This window comes from Erinaceus europaeus, chromosome 2 (assembly GCF_950295315.1).
Source record: "Erinaceus europaeus chromosome 2, mEriEur2.1, whole genome shotgun sequence".
NCBI lineage: Eukaryota > Metazoa > Chordata > Mammalia > Eulipotyphla > Erinaceidae > Erinaceus > Erinaceus europaeus.
Genome location: NC_080163.1, coordinates 44,773,640 through 44,793,192, shown reverse-complemented (window position 1 = coordinate 44,793,192; position 19,553 = coordinate 44,773,640). Strand labels below are relative to the sequence as shown.

The following is a 19,553-nucleotide window of genomic DNA, read 5'->3' as shown; positions in this document are numbered from 1 at the left end:
GAGGGAGAAAGATAGACACCTGCAGACCTGCTTCACTGCTTTCAAAGCATCCCCCTTGCATGTGGGCAGCTTGAACCTGGTCCTTAAGAGGGTCCTTGTACTTAAGACTATGTGCATTTAATCAGGTGTGTCACTACTTGGCCCCCCCCCATAGAATTCTTATAGTAATTTAACTCTTGTTTGTCTTAGTAATTTGGGTAATTTTAACTAAAAACCCAATAATCATTAATGATAAAATGGAATGTAAAGGAACTTCTTTACCAGGTAAAAGCCCCAGTGCTCAGCACTAAAGTGAATATTTTCCTAAATGGGTAATTGTTAGATATACTTTAAAACCAGGAGTGAAACAAAGTTACCCATTATCATCAGTCAGATATAAAATAAAAATATATTAGAGGCATAAGAATCAAAGGAAGGGGCCAGGTGGTGGCGCTCCTGGTTAAGTGCACACATTCCAGTGAGCAAGGACCCAGGTTCAAGCCCCTGGTCCCCACCTGCAAGGGGAAAGCCTCACAAGTGCTGAAGCTGTGTTGCAGGTGTCTGTCTGTCTCTCCCTCTCTATCTCTACCTCCTCCACTCAATTTCTCTACCCAATAATAAATAAATAAATATCTATTTTTAAAAAAATCAGAAAAGAGGAACGAAACAATCATTATTTGCATTGTGTTGTGTATAAAAGCAAACAATCTACAGATTAGAATAGAATTTAGTCAGTGAGATTAATACAAGATTAATATGAAATGTAATTTGTACTCTATACTGACAGTAGACAGCATGCATATGCTATCAGAGAAAATGAAGCATTTAAGGATAAATCTTTATGAAGCTTGGACTGGGCGAGGTGTACTACACCAAAGCAAAAGACTCTGGGGAAGGAAGGGCTGGGAGGGAGGTGAAGAGGGCCTTGGGGCCTTCATGTCTGATGGAAAAGGACCTATATTGGGGTTGAGAGTGTTCTGCAGGTATCTACCACAGGGAGATGAGGAACTGTGCCCATGTGTCAACAGTTGTACTGTAAACCATTAAACCCCCCCTAATAAAATGGGGAAAATAGAATAAATTTAACAAAAGGTCCACAAAGATATATGTCTTCAGGTCCTGTAATATGATGGCAGAGGAGGACCTAATTGTTGAATTGTTATGTGGAAAAGTGGAAAATGCTAAGCTTGTACAAACTGTTGTATCATACTGTCAACTGTAAACCATTAGCCCCCTAATAAAGAAATAAAAAAAAGATGTATGTCTTCTACAGAAAAAAAAAAATGTCCAGTTTTGGAGTTGGTGTATTGCACCAAAGTAAAAGACTCTGGGATGGGTGGGGGGAAGAGTACAGATCCAAAAAGGATGACAGAGGGCCTAGTGGGGGTTGTATTGTTATGTGGAAAAGTGAGAAATGTTATGCATGTACAAACTATTGTATCTACTATAGAATGTAAAACATTAATCCCCCAATAAAGAAATTTTTAAAATGTCCAGTTTCACTAAAAGATATTCAAAGAACTAAATAAATGGAGAGTCTACATAGCATAGATAGGGAACAATATTATGAAGATGTCAATATTTCAGTTCTCCCCTATTTAACCTACAGATTCAGTTAAAACTCCAACAAGACTTTTCTTGATAGAGATTATTTTCTTGATGATTCTTGATAGATATTATGAAATTCTGAAAAAATTATAAGGAAAAACTTGCTTATATCAGCTGCATTATGAAGCTAAGGCAATTAGGACTGTGATATTAGCACAAGAATAAACAAATTGGTGATTAAAATAGATTGGAGAGCTCAGAAATAGAATTACATAGATAAGGAATTTTAGTATATGACAAAAGTAGAATGTTAAATCAGTAGGGAAGTAGAGAACTATATTTTTAAATGGAGCTTGAAAAAAATCATATCCCAAAAGGTGAAATTAGATGCCTGTCTGACACCATGTACAAAGCATCAACTCCAGATGGTTTAAAGACTAAAATGTAAGCAAACACCACAATTTGAAAAAGTAGAAAAGAGAGGTGATTAGCTTGTAAAATTTGAGTAGGAAATATTTTTTATTGAGGGTAATTTTTTAAATTAAATTTTATTTCTTATTAATGTTTTCAAATTGATTTACAAAACCAAAAGGGGTATAAATCCTTTCTTATCACCAGAGTTCTGTGTCCCCATTCCCTCCAGTGGAAACTGCAATAGTTCGTGCTTGCTTTGGCAGCACATATACTAAAATTGGAATGATACAGAGATTAGCATGGCCCCTACACAAGGATGACACACAAATTTGTGAAGTGTTCCATATTAAAAAAAAAAAAAAAGAAAGAAAAGAAAGTAAAGAAACTGCAGTAGTTCTCCCAAGGTCAAAGATATAGGTTGACATATATATATATATATATGCCCATTTTTTTCTATTCTCTCTCTCTCTCTCTTCTTTACCAGACCACTGATCACCTCTGGCTTATGGTGGTATGGCAGAACTGAACCTGGGACAGACTCAGGCATGAGAGTCTGCTTGCATAACCATTATGCTGTCTACCTCCTTTCTCTTTCTTTCTGAGTCACACCTATACCTATTACTACTTCCGAGTGCCCTTCCTTTTTTCCTCTTCTCTCTGAGAGTCCTGATGGAACTGAGGTTGAGGGCAATCTGGTCATCTTCCCCTAATTTTTCTCCACCACTGGGAGTATAGACCAAAATTCTTTTGGGGGTGTAGAAGCAGGTGGTGGAAGTTCTGGCTTCTTTAATTGCTTCTCTGCTGGACATGGAGGTTGGCAGATTGATCCATATCCCTAGCCTATTTCTGTCTTTCCGTAGTGGGCTAGGACTCTGGGGAGGTGAAGTTCTGGGACACATTGGTGAGGTTGTCTGCCTATGGAGTTCAGGACTGAATCATAGCAGCACCTTCAACTTGGTGGCTGAAAGACAGTAAATTATATAGCAGGAAAAATTGTTTTATAAACAGAAACCAAAAAGTAGGAATAGAACAGATGAGAATAGAAACTTTAGGATGGAAAGAATCTAGGAAGTCTATTTCAGGTATGTTCCTCAAGGCCCACGACTTTAGTAATTTTTACTTGAGCGTGATAGTTAACATGGAGGTAGACTAAAACTATTGTCTGGGAAGATGGTGTCAGAGTTAAGAATAGAATTAGAAATCTGAATTAGGGCAGAGAGTAGCTCCCAGACTTAAAGAGAATATATAGGAAAGATTTTTTAAGATACGAAAAATATTGTCTACAGAAGAAAGATATAGACCAGGTCCCATGAGATAGAGCATATGCTCACATGTATCCATAAATAAGGGCAAAATACATACCTGAAAGCAAAAGTGCAGAATAGTCTGCAGTGAGTCAGTATAAAGTTCACAATGAAATAGTGCCTACTTAGACTTAGATACCCTCCTCACCTACTTCCTATTACACTTCCTTTACTTACTCCAAAGCTAACCTTATCATGTAAGGACTGCAAAAGCTGAATAAGGGACCCCTCACAGAATGGGAGAAGATCTTTACATTCCACACACCAGACAAGAGGCTAATATCAAAATATATAAAGAGCTTGCCAAACAACAAGAAAACAAATAACCCCATCCAAAAATGGGGGGAGGACATGGACAGAATATTCACCACAGAAGAGATCCAAAAGGCTGAGAAACACATGAAAAAATGCTCCATTTTTTATTTTAGAGAAATGCAAATAAAGACAACAATGAGATACCACTTCACTCCTGTAAGAATGTCATACATCAGAAAAGCTAACAGCAGCAAATTCTGGAGAGGTTGTGGGGTCAAAGGAACCTTCCTGCACTGCTGGTGGGAATGTCAATTGGTCCAACCTCTGTGGAGAACAGTCTGGAGAACTCTCAGAAGGCTAGAAATGGACCTACCCTATGACCCTGCAATTCCTCTCCTGGGGATATATGCTAAGGAACCCAACATACCCATCCAAAAAGATCTGTGTACACATATGTTCTTAGCAGCACAATTTGTAATAGCCAAAACCTGGAAGCATCCCAGGTATGCAACAACGGATGAGTGGCTGAGCAAGTGGTAGTGTATATACAAAATGGAATACTACTCAGGTTTTTAAAATGGTGACTTCACCGTTTTCAGCTGATCTTGGATGGACCTTGAAAAATTCATGTTGAGTGAAATAAGTCAGAAACAGAGGATGAATATGGAATGATCTCACTCTCAGGCTGAAGTTGAAAAACAAGATCAGAAGAGAAAACACAAGTAGAACCTGAACTGGAGAGGGTTGTGCTATGTACTCTCTGGTGGCAGTTGTGATGGGGGTAGGGGGAAGAACCTGCATATAATGGAGGATTTACTCTGACTGCTTGCATGTGGGAGGTAAAATATTCTATTATGCAAGGATACTACAGCTTATTTAACAATCTGTTCTTAGTATATGTCTAAATTGTTTATAATATTTATGCTGTATAAAATGATCTAGAATGAACATCCTTGTAGTTTGATCTTCAGAAATATTGAATTAATTTCTAAAATTCACCAGAAGTGAAATTGTGACACCAAAGGGTATTTGTATTTAAGAAGGCTTTCTGATAAATATTGCCAAATTACCTTCTTCAAAGATTGTAACACTTCAGCTTCCACCAGAGAGGTTTGTTCCCTCCTTTTCTCCATCTAGAGCTCATTATTCAGGACCAGTTCAAGAATGGTCTCACTGGCAATTGTGGGCATGTGTATCTTTTTTGTAATTCCTTCTAGAATGGTTTATTTTTATTTATTTTTATTTCTTAGATTTCTGTTGCCTAGGATCCTTACCATTCAAGAGAAGCTGCAGTAAGTGTTAAGGCACCTGTTGCCTCCATTTCTTCTTGTGCAGAATGAAGATAGAGTTTCACTTAAGCATTCTAGAGACAGAGATGTGAGCACATAGTGCTCAGGGGTGATGAAGAGCCAGATTCTATTGGCACCAACTCCTCCTTCCGTTATCTTCATGATTTTTATTTGATTTATTTTTTTTCATGAGTTGAATGTGGCCCGCAAACATTTTTTTATTTTATTTATTTTTAACATTTTTCCTTTTACTGGGGGATTGATGTTTTACAGTCACTAGTAAATACAATAGTTTGTACATGCAGAACATTTCTCAGTTTTCCATATAACAACACAACCCCCACTAGGTCCTGTCATCCTTTTCCAGGACTTGTACTCTCCCCCCCCCCCACCCACTCCAGAGTCTTTTACTTTGGTGCGATACACCAACTCCAGTCCAGGTTCTGCTTTGTGTTTTCTCTTCTGATCTCATTTTTCAGCTTCTGCCTGTGAAGGAGATCTTCCCATATTCATCTTTGTTTCTGACTTATTTCATTTAACATGATATTTTATCTGTTTATGATGGAGGCAGAGAGAAACTGAGAGGGAATGGGAGATAGAGAGGGAGAGAGATATACAATGCACAGGGACCTGGGCTCAAGCCCCCAGACCCTACCTTCAGGGGAAAACTTTTCGAGTTGTAAAGTAGTATTGCAGGTGTCTTTCTGTCTCTTTTCTCTCTATCACCCCCATCCCTCTCAATTTGTGGCTGTCTCTATTCAATAAATAAATGAAGATAATAAGTTTTTAATTTTTTTTTCATTATCTTTATTTATTGGATAGAGACAGCCAGGAACCAAGAGGGTGATAGAGAGGGAGAGAGACAGACACCTGTAGCACTACTTCACCACTCGCAAAGATTTCCTCCTGCAGGTGGGGACTGGAAGCTCGAACCTGGGTCCTTGCACATTGTAATACGTGCGCTCAGCCAGGTGCATCACCCAGCTCCCCCAATTTTTTTTTAGTGGGAGAGATAGCTTCACCGCTCATGAAAATTCCACCCTTGCAAGTGGGGACCAGGTGCTTGAATCTGGGTCCTTGCACATTGTCACATGTGCACTCAACCAGGTGCTACCACCCAGCCCCCAAATAGTGTCTTCTTCCTGCTCTCCCAGAGCTTATGGTCAGCATTTGCCTATGTCCAGACCCTGCAATGAGATGCAACTCTTCCAAGTTGCCTAAATTTAGCGCTAGGACCCCCAAAATGCCATGTTGAAGTCTTGGCTTGTGCACTGACTCATGGTATGACTCTGTGTAAGTCATTTCCTCTCTCCTCCCATGGGTCATCAGGGACAGAGGAAGGATAATGACTCTGAGTCACCTCTCAGAGAGGAGCTAATTAGGGCTCATTGATGCAGAGGTGGCAAGCTGAAAGGGCAGTGGAAAGATCGAGTCTAAATGGGGCCCTGGGGAGGAGCCTGGCTTCCACACTGTCCAGGCAAGCTGTCTGCTGAGTCTTGGGAACCTGGCATCGATGGGCAGCTGCTGACAGTGTAATTCTCCTATGAATTGTATACAATAGTAGGCAGGTATAAGATGCTTTTCTGTGGATGGTCTAGAGCTTTCATCTGGTTCTCAACGAATTAAAGGTTCTGAATCATTGAGTTGTGAGGTCTGACTCCTTGCCCATACTGGGCACTGAGGAAAGGAGATTCGCTTCCTCTTTGGGGAGAGGTTGTGAAGGCCCAGTTTCCCCAGGAGATCAGAGGGTAGCACTTCTAAGTAAAGCTCCTAGAAATACCCCTGTGGAAGGGCCTAGCTAGTAAGTTCCTAGTGAGCCCCTTCCCAGGGCTTAGCTCTTTTATCATGGTTTGATGTGATATCAAAAGTCTTTGAACCATCTCTTCTTCCACCCAGCCCCTGAAGTCTGATCCTTCCAGATGAATAGGTGCTGAGTGAGGTTGGCATCTTTGTGGGCACATTCCAGAAGTCAAGAGATAAATGCATGTGACTGAGCAGGGTGAACTGTATAACAAGCCTGTAGGCTGAAAGGAAAAGGGTCACTAATAGGAAGACAGCCATCTGGAAGCCATAAGGGAAAGCAGAAGGGGATTTAGGTGGTTCTGAAGACACCTGCATCCTGATCCTCATTTTGGCATTTAAAGTTGAATTGATCAATTAATTAAAATTTTTATTTATTTATTTATTTATTGTAAGAAACAGAGAGAAATCAAGAGAGAAGGGGGAGATAGGGAGAAAGACACCTGCAGCACAGTTTTATCACTTACGAAATTTTCCCCCATGCAAATATGAACTGGGGGCTTGAACCTAGGTTCTCATGCATAATAATATGCATGCTCAACAAGGTCCCTAATTAATTAATTAATTAATTATCAGGGCACTGCTTAGCTCTAATTTCAGGTGGTTCTGGGAATTGAGCCCAGGACCTTGAAGCCTGACATCAATCTTATATCACTTTTTTTTAAAGGTGGGCACTGGGAAATTTTATTGATTAAATTCTTTTTTAATTTTAATTTATTAGTGATTTCATACTGGTTTAAGATAACAGAGCTATAATTACACACCACTTTAAATCACTCTGTGACATTAGTTGTCACTTAGCTTCTCAGTACTTTTTTTTTTCTCTGTCAGGCTTATTGCTGGGGCTTGGTGCCTGTGCAATGAATCTACTGCTCCTGGCAGCCATTTTTACCATGTTCTTTTTCTTTTTTATTTGACAAGACAGAGAGACATTGAGAGAGGAGGGGAGATAGACACCTGCAGACATGCTTTGCCACTTGTGAAGTGTACTCCCTACAGGTGGAGAGTGGGGACTCACTTGTGCACTTTACGGGGTGCACCACCACCCAACCCCTCCCCCCCACTTCACAGTACTTAATATGCCATCTCTAAAACAGGCCAACTTCACCTATCCTAAATACTGACAGTGGCTATTCTGAAAAATAAAAAGAAATTGGGAGTCAAGCGGTTCCGCAGCGGGTTAAGCGCAGATGGTGCAAAGCACAAAGACTGGTGTAAGGATCTGGGTTTGAGCCCCCAGCTCCCCACCAGCAGGGGGTTCCTTCACAAGCTGTGAAGCAAGTCTACAGGTGTCTATCTTTCTCTCCTCTTCTCTGTCTTCCCCTCCTCTCTTAATTTCTCTCTGTCCTAGCCAACAACAACAGCTATGACAACAATAACAATAACAACTACAACAAGCCCAACAACAAGGGCAACAAAATGAGAAAAAATGGCCAGGAGCAGTGGATTCATAATGCAGGCACAGAACCCCAGTGATAACCCTGGAGGCAAAAATAAATAGATAAATATAAAAAGAAATTTACCAAAATAACCATGTTAGATTTTTCTTACTGCTCATTAGGAAATACAAAAAACTCAGAAACATCATGAAAAACTAGTCACAATTTCTCCATGCTGAGTGGGCCAGGGAGATGGTTTAGTGAGTAGTGCTCATGTATTCCATGCTTGTAGCTTGTGTTTGAACCTCCACTCACAGGAATAGCACCAAGGACAGAGTCACATAAACTGTGTGACTGATGGAGTAATGCATTGGTCTCTCTTTTTCACCCCTCAAAATGTAAAAAGAAAGAAAAGAAAAGAGAAGAGAAGAAAGGAAAAGAAAGGAATTGGGCTGGGGTGGCTCGGTGGTTGAGTACATTTGTGAGGTCCTGGGTTTGTTTACTGGCACCATATTAAAATGTTTTTCCTTATAATCTCATAATCTACTATTAATCACAAGTAATAAATGAAATATATATATACATATATATATATTCTGAGCAACAGTCTTTTGAATTCACTGCAAATATATCAATTGTCATTTTAATTTAAAATAACTAAGTCAGTTAAAATAACTTTTACAAAAGAATCATATTTTTCAAGGGCTATAAGACAGTGGATGTGAGGGCGATCTGGCTGCGACATCTGTCACCTCATTGATCACCAGGGTTGACTCAGCTGATCTGGCTGGCTAGGCGAGTGTCTACTTCCTCCCTCACTGCTCCCTGTACCCGCTCTGTCGAAGAGGACGGCCTTCCCCAAATGGAGATGGACCCATCTTCGGTTGAGGGTATCTGAGTGGCTGTTCTCCCCAGCTAGAACCTCCAAACAAGCTCTCAAGGGCCATGAGATAGCTCATGCAGTAGTGTACACTTTGTATGAGGAACTGAGTTCAAGCCCACAGTCACCCTATAGGAGCACCTGCATGGGAAAAGTTTCACTAGTAGTGGTAGAGCAGAGCTATGGTGTCTTTCCGCTTTTTGACTCCTGTCTCTCTGTTTCTCTCTCCCTCTCTGGCTCTCAACCTCTATTTAATTAATGAGAGAGAGAGAGAGAGCGACCCCACTGGAAGCAGAGGAATCATGCAAGTGTGGAGCCCCATAACTGATGATGACAACAACAAAACCCTTTTTACCTTGCTGAAATACACGCTCTCAGAAAGTTTTAGTTATTTCCTTAAAAGTCATTTTCCATGCATATGTATTTTTTTCCTGTCTAGATCTTTGTATTTATGTGGTTTTACATATTACTTTTCTCACCTATAACTATATAGTGACTATTTATCAATGTCATGAATTATTTTTCAGAAACCAGACTTCATGGTTCATGTTTCATCATTTGAAAGAACTACACTTTAACAAAATTCAAGTGTTGGCCAATTATAAGTTGTTTCCAAATATTTCATTATTATTTGTAGTTCCATGTTAAACAACCTAGTATAGAAAACCTTTGTATTCATCTCTTTTTCCTTATTGTGCATTCTTAGAACTGAGATCACTGTGCCAGAATGTAAAGTGGATAGTGTTATATGTTGACATTTATACATAGTAGTACAATACAAACACATGCTCATTCATAACAAATATACATTTCATATACTCACTGCAGTCAAGGCACTTTGGGACATGTGTTGTATAGGTGTACACAAGATCCTGGAGTGGGCTGGGGTTGGAGTCACATCAGAATTTTGTAGTAGAATTAGTGTCTACTTCTCTCTGTTACAACAGTGAGTTTTTGTTTGTTTTCTTTCCAGGAAAACAAGTCATGTTAAGTTTTTGGTATGTGAAGCCAGAGAGTTAAGGCAAGAAGACACCTAAGTGTTTGAAGTTCTGGATTTTAGTCAATACCCTATAGAACTTGTATTTTAGATTAATTTATTTTTAAATGCTTTCTAAGTTACCACTTCATTCTTATTTTTTTCTATTTTGTTTGATAGAGAAAGAAATTGAGAGGGGAGTTGGAGACAGAAAAAGAAAGATGCCTGCAGCACTGCTTCAATGCTCATGAAGCTTTCCCCTACAGACTTAAACCTGGGTCCTTGAGCATGGTAATGTGTGCATTCAGCTGGCTACACCACTGTCCAGTCCCTGCTACAGAATTTGTTAATAGCATAAGCGAGTCACATTATGTCTTGGGCTTTGGGGAAACAAATCCTTAACCTATCAGCCATGAAAGGCTGTGAGGATCAGGGAAGGGAGACAGCATAATGGTTATGCAAAAGATTTTCATGCCTGAGGCTCTGAGATCCCTGGCCCAATCCCCTGCACCACCATAAACCAGCCGACCTGAGCAGTGCTCAACTGTTTGTCTGTTCATTTGTCTATCTATCTATCTTTCATTAAAATAAATAAAATATACTTTAAAAAAAAGAATGTAAAGATCTAGCAAAATCCCCTGTATGTGAACCTGATGAAAGTTTATCAGTATGGTGAAGGCTGTTGTCTTGCCTTTACTGAATAATAAGACTGAGGGCTAATGGGAGTAGGAGAAAGAACAGAGGCAGGAGAGGTGAGTATCTGAGGGACTGAGGGAGAAGAAAGCATGTGAAACCTTCCTGGGGGAAGAAGTTTCACTAGGATTAGGGAGCAGGCTTTGAGGAAGAACAGCTAGCTCCAGGATGCTTAGCTGGGCCTTACACAGCTTTACTAGGTCTTGGGGATACTCCCAGCCGCAAGGCACTGATGCCTTCCAAGAAGCAGAATCCTTTCTTGTTTGACCCTGGGTACCTTGGGAGATTCAGCTTTCTGGAGGGCAGTTTCAGTGACTTATCTGGTCAGACTTACAAAACCACCTTCTATTTGCAGTCTTAAGATAGACTGACTGGGAGTCAGGCGGTAGTGCAGTGGGTTAAGTGCAGGTGGCACAAAGCTCAAGGACCAGCTTAAGGATCTGGGTTCTATACCCCCCCCCCCTGCAAGGGAGTCCCTACACAAGTGGTGAAGCAGGTCTGCAGTCTATCTTTTTCTCCCCCTCTCTCAGATGTATCCTTGACATCAAAAACAACAACAATAATAACAACAACAATGAAACAACAAGGGCAACAAAAGGGAATAAATAAATATTAAAAAAAAAAAGATAGACTGACTACTAGACTGTTAGGATGGGGGAGGGAAGCTGTGAGAATGCACAGTATCTTGCACGAAATGCTCCCTCCCTGTCCACAGGAATGTGCAACACTGGCCTGCACTGACCAGACACCTAGGGTCATAAACAGAGGTGGTGGTACCGAGCAGTCGAGGGCAAGGCAGGAGGTCGAGTAGGGGGAGTTAATCCCACAAACATTGGTCTGGTGGAGCTGGAGCTGAGCTGATAAGGCCTTGGGGGAGGGGGGCTGCAAGAGGGTATGTATTGTCAAGGTGGTGCTATGCACCGCCTGTTAAGGTTCTTTCTGGCTGAAGCAAATCATAAGTCACCCTTGGGTAAGACTCAGTCAGCTTCAAGTGTCACCCAGAAGGACTGGTCTAGACATTCTGTCCCCCAGCCCACCATCACTGGGGGAAGAGCAAGCTGCCACACAGGGGGATGGAAGCAGGATGGCAGGTCCATAGATGCTGCACAGACTGATAAGAGATAATTGCTAGCATTTACTGAGCCCACCCCAAGTCAGGAGGGGCATAGCACACTTTCTATAGAGCCCCATCTATGAAAGAACCTAAAACTCAGCATAAGACCCTGCTGGTTCCCATGTGGCCACTGTGGTTGACTACAGTGTAAAGAAAGGCAGCTAGTGAGCAGTGTGAGATGCTACAAATGGGCTGGGTCATGTGGTACAGACTAGGAATGCTGTAGGAGTTCAGGAAAGGAGGAGATTGGTGTGGGCTGAAGTGATTAGAACAGGCTTCTCAGAGAAAGGGGCCAGGTCTTGTTCCTTGAAGGTCCAGATATAGTGTAGAGTTTGGGAGGCAGAAAAAGGTGCTTTTGTAAAGATGGGGACATGCTCAGGCAGCCAGAGGCCAGTCCCAGGATGGTGCAGAGATGCTGGGGGATGGGCTGAAGGGGTGGGGTGGGTGGAGGAGCAGGGGGAGGCCCAGGGAGGCAGCCAGATTGTAGATTGCTTTGAATTCCAGGCAGAGCAGTTGCTTGATTCTACAGCAAATAGAGAGTAAAAAGAACCCCTAGTGTGAGAAAGTGTGGGAAGCCATGCCTTGCTGATTACTCCCACTGAATTAATTCCCTTTTGTGCTCAGTAAGGAGTCCTACCTCCCCCCAACCCCTTTAATGCCCCCACCACCAGACATCAAAAGCACTTCCAGCCTAGCAAACTCTGGCAGCTAGCATAGCTTTAGCAGGTGGGGGGACTGTTGCCAAGTCCTTTCCCTCTTACAACACCTCTAGCTACCATGTCAGTCTTCATTCTCCTCCCCACTAGTGTCTCTACTCCTGTAGGCTAGATAAACTGTGAGGAAGACCAGGTCAGCACTGGGGACAGGCAGATGTAATACAGGCTTGCTCTGACTTAGGCCTCATGTGAGGGCACTAAGCAGGGCCCGACCTCTCTTTAGAGCTCATAGCCTGGCAGCACCAGATTAAATGCTGCCTGCAGGGCTCTGGGGAGGTAGGGTTCCAGGACACACTGGTAAGGTCATCTGCCCAGGGAACTCAGGTTAGCATCATGGTAGCATCTGTAACTTGGTCGCTGAAATGCATAAAGATATAAAGCAGACCAAGTTGCTTAATAATCAGGAACCTGAAAGTAAGAATGTAGCAGATGAGATTTGGGGTCTTCATGTTAGAAGCTAGGAGGCCTATTTAGGTTTTTATTCCATGATGCCAACCTGACTTCCTTGGGCAGACAACTTTATCAATGTGTCCTGGAACCCCACCTCCCCAGAGCCCTACCCTACCACTAGGGAAAGCTAGAAACAGGTTGGGAGTATGGATTGACCTGATAATGCCCAAGTCTATTGGAGAAGCAATTACAGAAGCCAGACCTTCCACCTTCTGCACCCCATAAAGATCATGGGTCCATACTCCCAGAGGGATAAAGAATAGGGAGGGGATAGGATATGGAACTCTCTGGTGGTGGGGATTATATAGGATTGTACCACTCTTATCCCACAATCTTATCAGTCATAACTGGGCCCTCCTCACAGTTCCCAGCACTGTGAAGCTCTATAGATTATACTCAGGTTCTATTTTGGACAAAGGGGCATGGTTAGGAATATGGGATTTGAAGTCAGTGTGAGTGTGAATCTTATTTCCTCTACTTTGGATACATTACATGCCTAATCTAGGCTTTATTCGTCTTTTTTCTCATAATACTATTCTATTTATTATTATTTTTATTTGTTTATTGGATAGAGACAGCCAGAAATTGAAAGGAAAGGGGGAGATAGAGATGGAGAGAGACAGAGAGACACCTGCAGCCCTACTTCACCACATGTGAAGCTTTCCCCCTGCAGGTGGGGGTCAGGGACTCGAACCTGGGTCCTTGCGCACTGTAACATGTGCACTCAACCAGGTGCACCACCACCTGGCCCCATAATACTATTCTAAAGTCAAGAGTTCATGTGTTTCAAAGCCTTAGAGCAGTAACCAACACAAAATTTGTGCTACATACTATTTGATATTATCACTATTTATAGTGCATATTACAAAAGTGACATTCTAGGAGTCCTATCTCTTGACTACTCCCTTAAGATTTGCTTATTTTTATGAGCAAGATTTATTTATTTATTTATTTATTTATTTTTATGAGCAAGAAAAAGGCACTGCCTGCTTCTGGCATATGGTGGCTCTAGGGGGTTGAACCTGACTCCTCCAGCACATACACCCCTCTAACACACTGAGCTACCTCCCCAGCCTACTTCCTTACTTTCAAGGGGCCTGGGATGGAACCAGAACTTCAGCATGGCTCTCTACAGCCACCCAGACTCTCTGGATTAGCACTCCTGTTTTAATAGAAGGCGGAAAGCCACAGGGAGTGTCTTACAGAGGCATGACTGACCTTGCCCAGCATGGCAGGTTAGGGCTCTGGAGGAGTCTCATAACCGGGGAGATCAGAACAGGAGGGAGTGGCTGCTGGGGCAAGTGGGCCCTCTTCCATAGCTATGTTGTGGGTGGACTGTGTTTCCTGCCTGTGAACTCCAGTTCTTAGCTGTGGGCAGGATCTGAGCCACTTCCAAGGAAGAGGATGCTGGTGGAGTAGGGAGGACTGAGGGCAGGGCATAGTCCAACATAAGCAGCCTTCAGGGTGGCACTAAGTGTGAGCAGTTGCCATGTGCATGGGTGCAGGTTCCCCTGCCAGACTTCAGAGCATGTACCTAAAGCCTAGCCTGGATCCTGTGGGCTCTATTTTGGGCCCTGGTTTCTGGATTAGTCTCACTACAGGAAGCACTTCCTGCAGAGCTGCTGCCACTGTTGATGCTTCTGCCAACTCCTCACAGTCACAGCTGCACCACAAGAGCTGAGGCTTAGTGTCTCCATCCCTCTCCTGTCCCCTTGGAGAAGAAGCCACAGAAACCTCATCTTGTACAGCCAAGCTCCTCATGGGGGGTAGTCAACTTCAGAGATGTATAGATTCCAGCCATTTGGGAAAGAAACACAGTGGGGAGGGGATTCCCCAGGGGACAGAAATTGCCTGGTGAGTTCAGAAATGTTTTGGGGAAGGATTTGTAGTCATAGGAGGGAGGGACAGCATTAGAAACCCCTGGGAAATCTTGTAGCAGAGCCAGTTGATTATGGAGATTGATAGTGGCATTGGGTGGAGTGGTTTTGTGTAAACAAACACTTCTGTCTCCAAATGGCCCCATTCTTTTGAGACTATTCCTTCCCCTCCACCCCCACCAGTTCAGTGGAACTGGGGCTGCCTCTGGACTCTTTTTGGAAAGGGGATGAACTTCCTCATCCTTGAAGAATTCCTCTCTGGGAAGTTTGGGCACGGAAACAAGTGTATCTATCCTGAAGCAGAGCTTGTTGATTGCACCTTCCTATGAATCTAGGATTGGGCACCAATTCTAAGAACTTCTTTTTATTCTGATGACAGACTCAGAAGGAGTAAAATGGGTAGAAGGAAGATAGAATTCGGGGGGAAAGGGTCTATTAAGTGAACTTCTTGTGGATTCAAGAAAAAGAGATCCCTCAAGTAGCTGAGGTTGAACATTGTTGGGACAACTGCCTGGCTTGATCTGAGTCAGGAGAGAGCCAGCTGTCTTAGCGCTGAGTCTTTTTGCACCCCCCAGGAAGACTGAGTTCTTCCTACTTCATGGAGAGAATCTTGTGGGCTATCATCACCAAACCCAAACCATCTACTTCCAGATGTTCACAGATGGAGAGGCAGAAAGTGGCAGTGATCAGCAGAAGTGGCATGGACTGAACCCATGGGCCTTTCATGGAATCTGATGGGTCCCAGGGTTTTGTTTTTATTTCTGGTTTTACCAAATTTTATTTTCCAACAAAATATTTTCCACAGATATTCTCTTGGATTAGTTATGCATTACTGCATAAAATTACCTTAAACATTAGTGTCTCTAAACAACAAATATTTGTTACCACAGTGTTTCTTTTTTTTTTTTTTTATTGTTTTAAGAAGTTCTAGACATATGATCAATTTTTCGCCTCTCATATTAATTAAATAGTGGTTTATATGTTTACACTTTAATAGGATTGTACATAAACACCACTCCCACCACCAACCACGGTGTTTCTAAGTCCAGACACAACTTAGCAGGGAGCTTAGGGCCCAGGATCTCTTGTGAGGTTGCAGTGGAGCAATGTTCAGAACTGCAATCATCTCAAGGTTTAACTAGGGCTGCCGCAGCTTCTTCTCAACTCAGTCCCATGTTGCTGACAGGTTTTAGAAGATCTGCTTTCAAGCCCACTCTCATAGACTTCTCCACAGGACTCCCCAGAAACATGGCCAGTCATCCTCTGGATAAACAACTCAAGATGGAAGTTGTAAGGCTTTTATACCTGACACTCAGTCATGCCATGCCATCCCTTGCCATTTTCTGTGAGAAGGAAGTCAACTAGTCAAGTCCACACTCCACTGGAGAAGATTCTATAGGGGCATGAGTACCAGGGGGCCTCTTGGAGACTGCCTGCCTCTTTCCCTTCCACCCCCCAGCTTTACAGCAGCGCTGCTCTAGATAGTTCACAGATAAGAAAGAAAAGGAGCTGAAGAAGAGTCTGTCAGCATCACAGGGATGCTAGGTAGAAGGTGAGAATTAGAGCCTGAGTGATGGACTTCAGATTTAGTAGTCTTTCTCTGGTGCCTGTCAAACCCATTGCCTGCTAATGTTCCTGGTTGGGAGTAGGAATAGACTGGGTTGACTGAGTGTTCGGACTTTGATGCTGACTGACTTACTACTTTATTATTTCTGGCTGTTTCCTGAGTCTCAGGACCTGGATCACAGTCATTCCCTTCTATAACAAAAATATCTTTTACTGTATTCCTTTTATTACATTTTATTTATTATTTTTTAATTTCATAGGACAGGAAAAATTGAGAGGGAAGGGGAGATAAAGAGAAAGAGAGACACCTGTGACATTGTTTCACCACTTGTGAAGCTTCCTTCCCGCAGGTGGAGACTGGGGGCTTGAACCTGAGTCTTTGTGCATGGTAACATGTGATCAGCTGGGTGTGTCACCACCCAGTCCCCTTCATTTTATTTTTTTTATATTTTTTATGTTAGATGTTTTAAAATTAAAGAAAAATCATAATAGTAGTCCAGAGAGTTCCCAAGATCCCAACCCATTCCCCCTTGCTCTTAGCATCTTACATTGTGTTCCATTTGCTACAATTAATGAACCTATACTGACACATTATTATTAGCTAAAGTCCACCCTCTATTCAGATTTCCCCATTAGTCCTCTGTAATTGGGTCAGATACTAGGTTATATATTATTCAGATTAATACTCAGACCAGCCCTGTAAGGTTGGCACATTATTATCTCTATTTTACAGAAGAGGAAAGTGAGGCACAACGAGATTAAGTAACTTGGCAAGATCACTGAGCTGTGTTAAAGCAAAGTGAGCATTGAAACTACAGTTTCCTCCCCTGTAGTGCTCTTATCCATTTAAGCCTCTCTTATTCTCTCTCATCATCCCACTTCTGCTTCTAGGGAGGGAATTATGCACATAAGCACTAATATCTGGTCTAAGTTTATAAGAACGATAAGAGGATGCCAGGAGCCCTCCAGGGTTTTAGTGACCTCCTTCAGCCTCTACTTTCTCATCTGTGGGGGTGAAAGGATTAGATTAATGACCCTGGGCCTCTCCTGGCTCTGACTTTCTACAGCTCTATCAGTCTGTCCCAGAGCTTTTGTCCAGAGGATCTAGGGGGCTACCAGCATGAAAACTGGGAAGGAGGTGGGCTGTTTCCCCAGGCACAGAGCACTGTTCCTGCCTGGGATGTGAACCTGCAGATGAGTATAATGGATGAGTCATGTGTAGGATCTAACTGCTTGGCCACGCATCGAGGTGGTAGGCTCTGCAGTTGAGCTTATTGCCCTTAACTGTTCCAAGAGCCCTCAGAAAGAAGGCCTTTAAAGAAGCCACTCTGAGAAATATATATTTTTCCACAAAACATAAAGGGAACCAACTTTTTGATGAACATAAGAACTCTATAGTGAAGTTTTTAAAAAATATTTTTTTAATTTTGGATAGAGACAGAAAGAAGTTAAGAGGGGAAGGGAACTAGAGAGGGAGAAAGAAAAAACACCTGCAGCAACAATTCACCATTTGTGAAACTTCTCTCATATAGGTGGGGACTGGAGGCTCGCACCTGGGCCCTTGCACATTGTAATGTGTGTACTCTGCCAGATGTGCCACTAGCCAGCCCCTTTTAAAGAACTTATCTATGCACGTAGGGATGACATGCTAAAGAATCTCCAAAGGCTGTATTCCCTAGTGCAGAGAGTGGGAGCTAGTGGCCAAGGGACAAGTCTCTCTGTCTTTGTGGCTTCCATGTCTACAACTGTGATACAAAATGGAAGATATAAGATATAAGTAAAATATAAAAACACTTCCCTCTTGGGATTAAATGTGATAATTTACATAAATCCTTAGCGAAGACCATAGTAAATGGTTAGTGGATATTTTAAGGAATTGCTTAAATAAACCAATTTTAATCCCAGCTCTCAATATCATTCAGAAACAGACTCTAAGGTCTGTTGCCTCAGCTGACTTCCTAGCAGTTAGGAAGTACCAACTGCTGAGCAGTAAGCTCAGCTCTGGGATATAGAGATTTGCCCTCATATTCTGAGTGGAGAGGACCTTGTAAACTGTTCCCTTCTCAGTCGTCCCAGCCCAGTCCAGACTGCTCCAGCCTGCCTTTGGCTGCCTGATATTCTCCAGATGGCCCTTGGGCTCTGCAGAGACACCTCCCTGTCTAGTGAGGTGAGTAGGATTGTCCTCAGATTCTGCGGGCAGGACACCTCCTAGACTTGGTCACTGGCTCTGTGTCAGCCCTGTTTTGCTCTCCACAGACTTAGTGCTGTATATGGTATCAAGCTTAGGAAGGGGTCCCAGTAGCATCTCCCCATAATAGTAGGAGTGGAGTCAGGGTGGAGGTCAGTTCTAGCTGGGTCACATAACTGACTCCAGTCCTCTAGCAGGAGGCTCCCATCTCTGCCTCATGTGCCCCAGGGGCCCCGCAGAGTAGGTGTTGAACACTGAGTGATCTGACTGAACTCTTCAGTGTTGAGAAAAGGATTTCAACCAAGCTGTTTCTTTGTTACCAGAAGACAAATCATCACAGATGTTGAACTTGATTTTTTTTTTCTTTTTTTAATCAGAGCACTGCCCAGCTCTGGTTTATAGTGATGCTAGGGATTGTACTTGGGGCCTCAGGGCTTCGAGCATGAAAAAGTCTTTTTTAAAAAAAATTATTTATTTATTATTCAAATTTTGTTATAAGATTGTAATATTACAATGTATAGTTCCACATCACACGCTCCACCAAAGTTCTATATCCCCACCCTCCAGCCTTCCAAAGATAACCATCATAGTTCTCACAAGTCTTACAGTTTGCTTGCTTCTGTTTTTTTTTTAGCAAGTTCATTTAAATTAGATCTCTAGATTCCACATGAGTGAAACCATCTGGTAGTTGTCTTTCATCTCTTTATTAATTTTGCTAAGCATAAACACCTTCAGTTCCATCCATTTTGTCCCAAAGGACACAATATCATCTTTTTCATTGCAGAGTAGTATTCCATCGAATATATATCCCATAAATAATAATAATAATAATAATAATTATTATTATTATTATTACCTCCACTGGCACTTGGTGCCTAAACTATGAATCCACTGCTCATGGAGGCTATTTTTTCCCCTTTTTGTTGCCATTGTTGTTTATTGTTGTCGTTGTTAATTATTGTTGTTGTTATTGCTGTCGTTGATGTTGTTGCATAGGACAGAGAGAAACCGAGAGAGGAGGGGGAAGACAGAAAAGGGGAGAGAAAGACACCTGCAGACCTGCTTAACCGATTGTGAAGTGACCACCCTGCAGGTGGGGAGCCGGGGCTCGAACCAAAATTCTTA

General features: G+C 42.3%; 2 protein-coding genes and 1 non-coding gene across 4 annotated transcripts in view; all 3 read left to right on the top strand.

Annotated features, from left to right (window-relative positions):
* PFDN1 (prefoldin subunit 1) overlaps positions 1–19,553 on the top strand; it is a 964,801-nt gene that overhangs the window by 404,699 nt on the left and 540,549 nt on the right. The window lies entirely within an intron of this gene.
* Positions 1–19,553, top strand: part of NRG2 (neuregulin 2) — a 236,332-nt gene that overhangs the window by 71,957 nt on the left and 144,822 nt on the right. The window lies entirely within an intron of this gene.
* On the top strand, positions 2,189–2,292 carry LOC132537267 (U6 spliceosomal RNA). Its single transcript, XR_009548728.1, has one exon. It is a non-coding gene; the product is annotated as a U6 spliceosomal RNA (small nuclear RNA).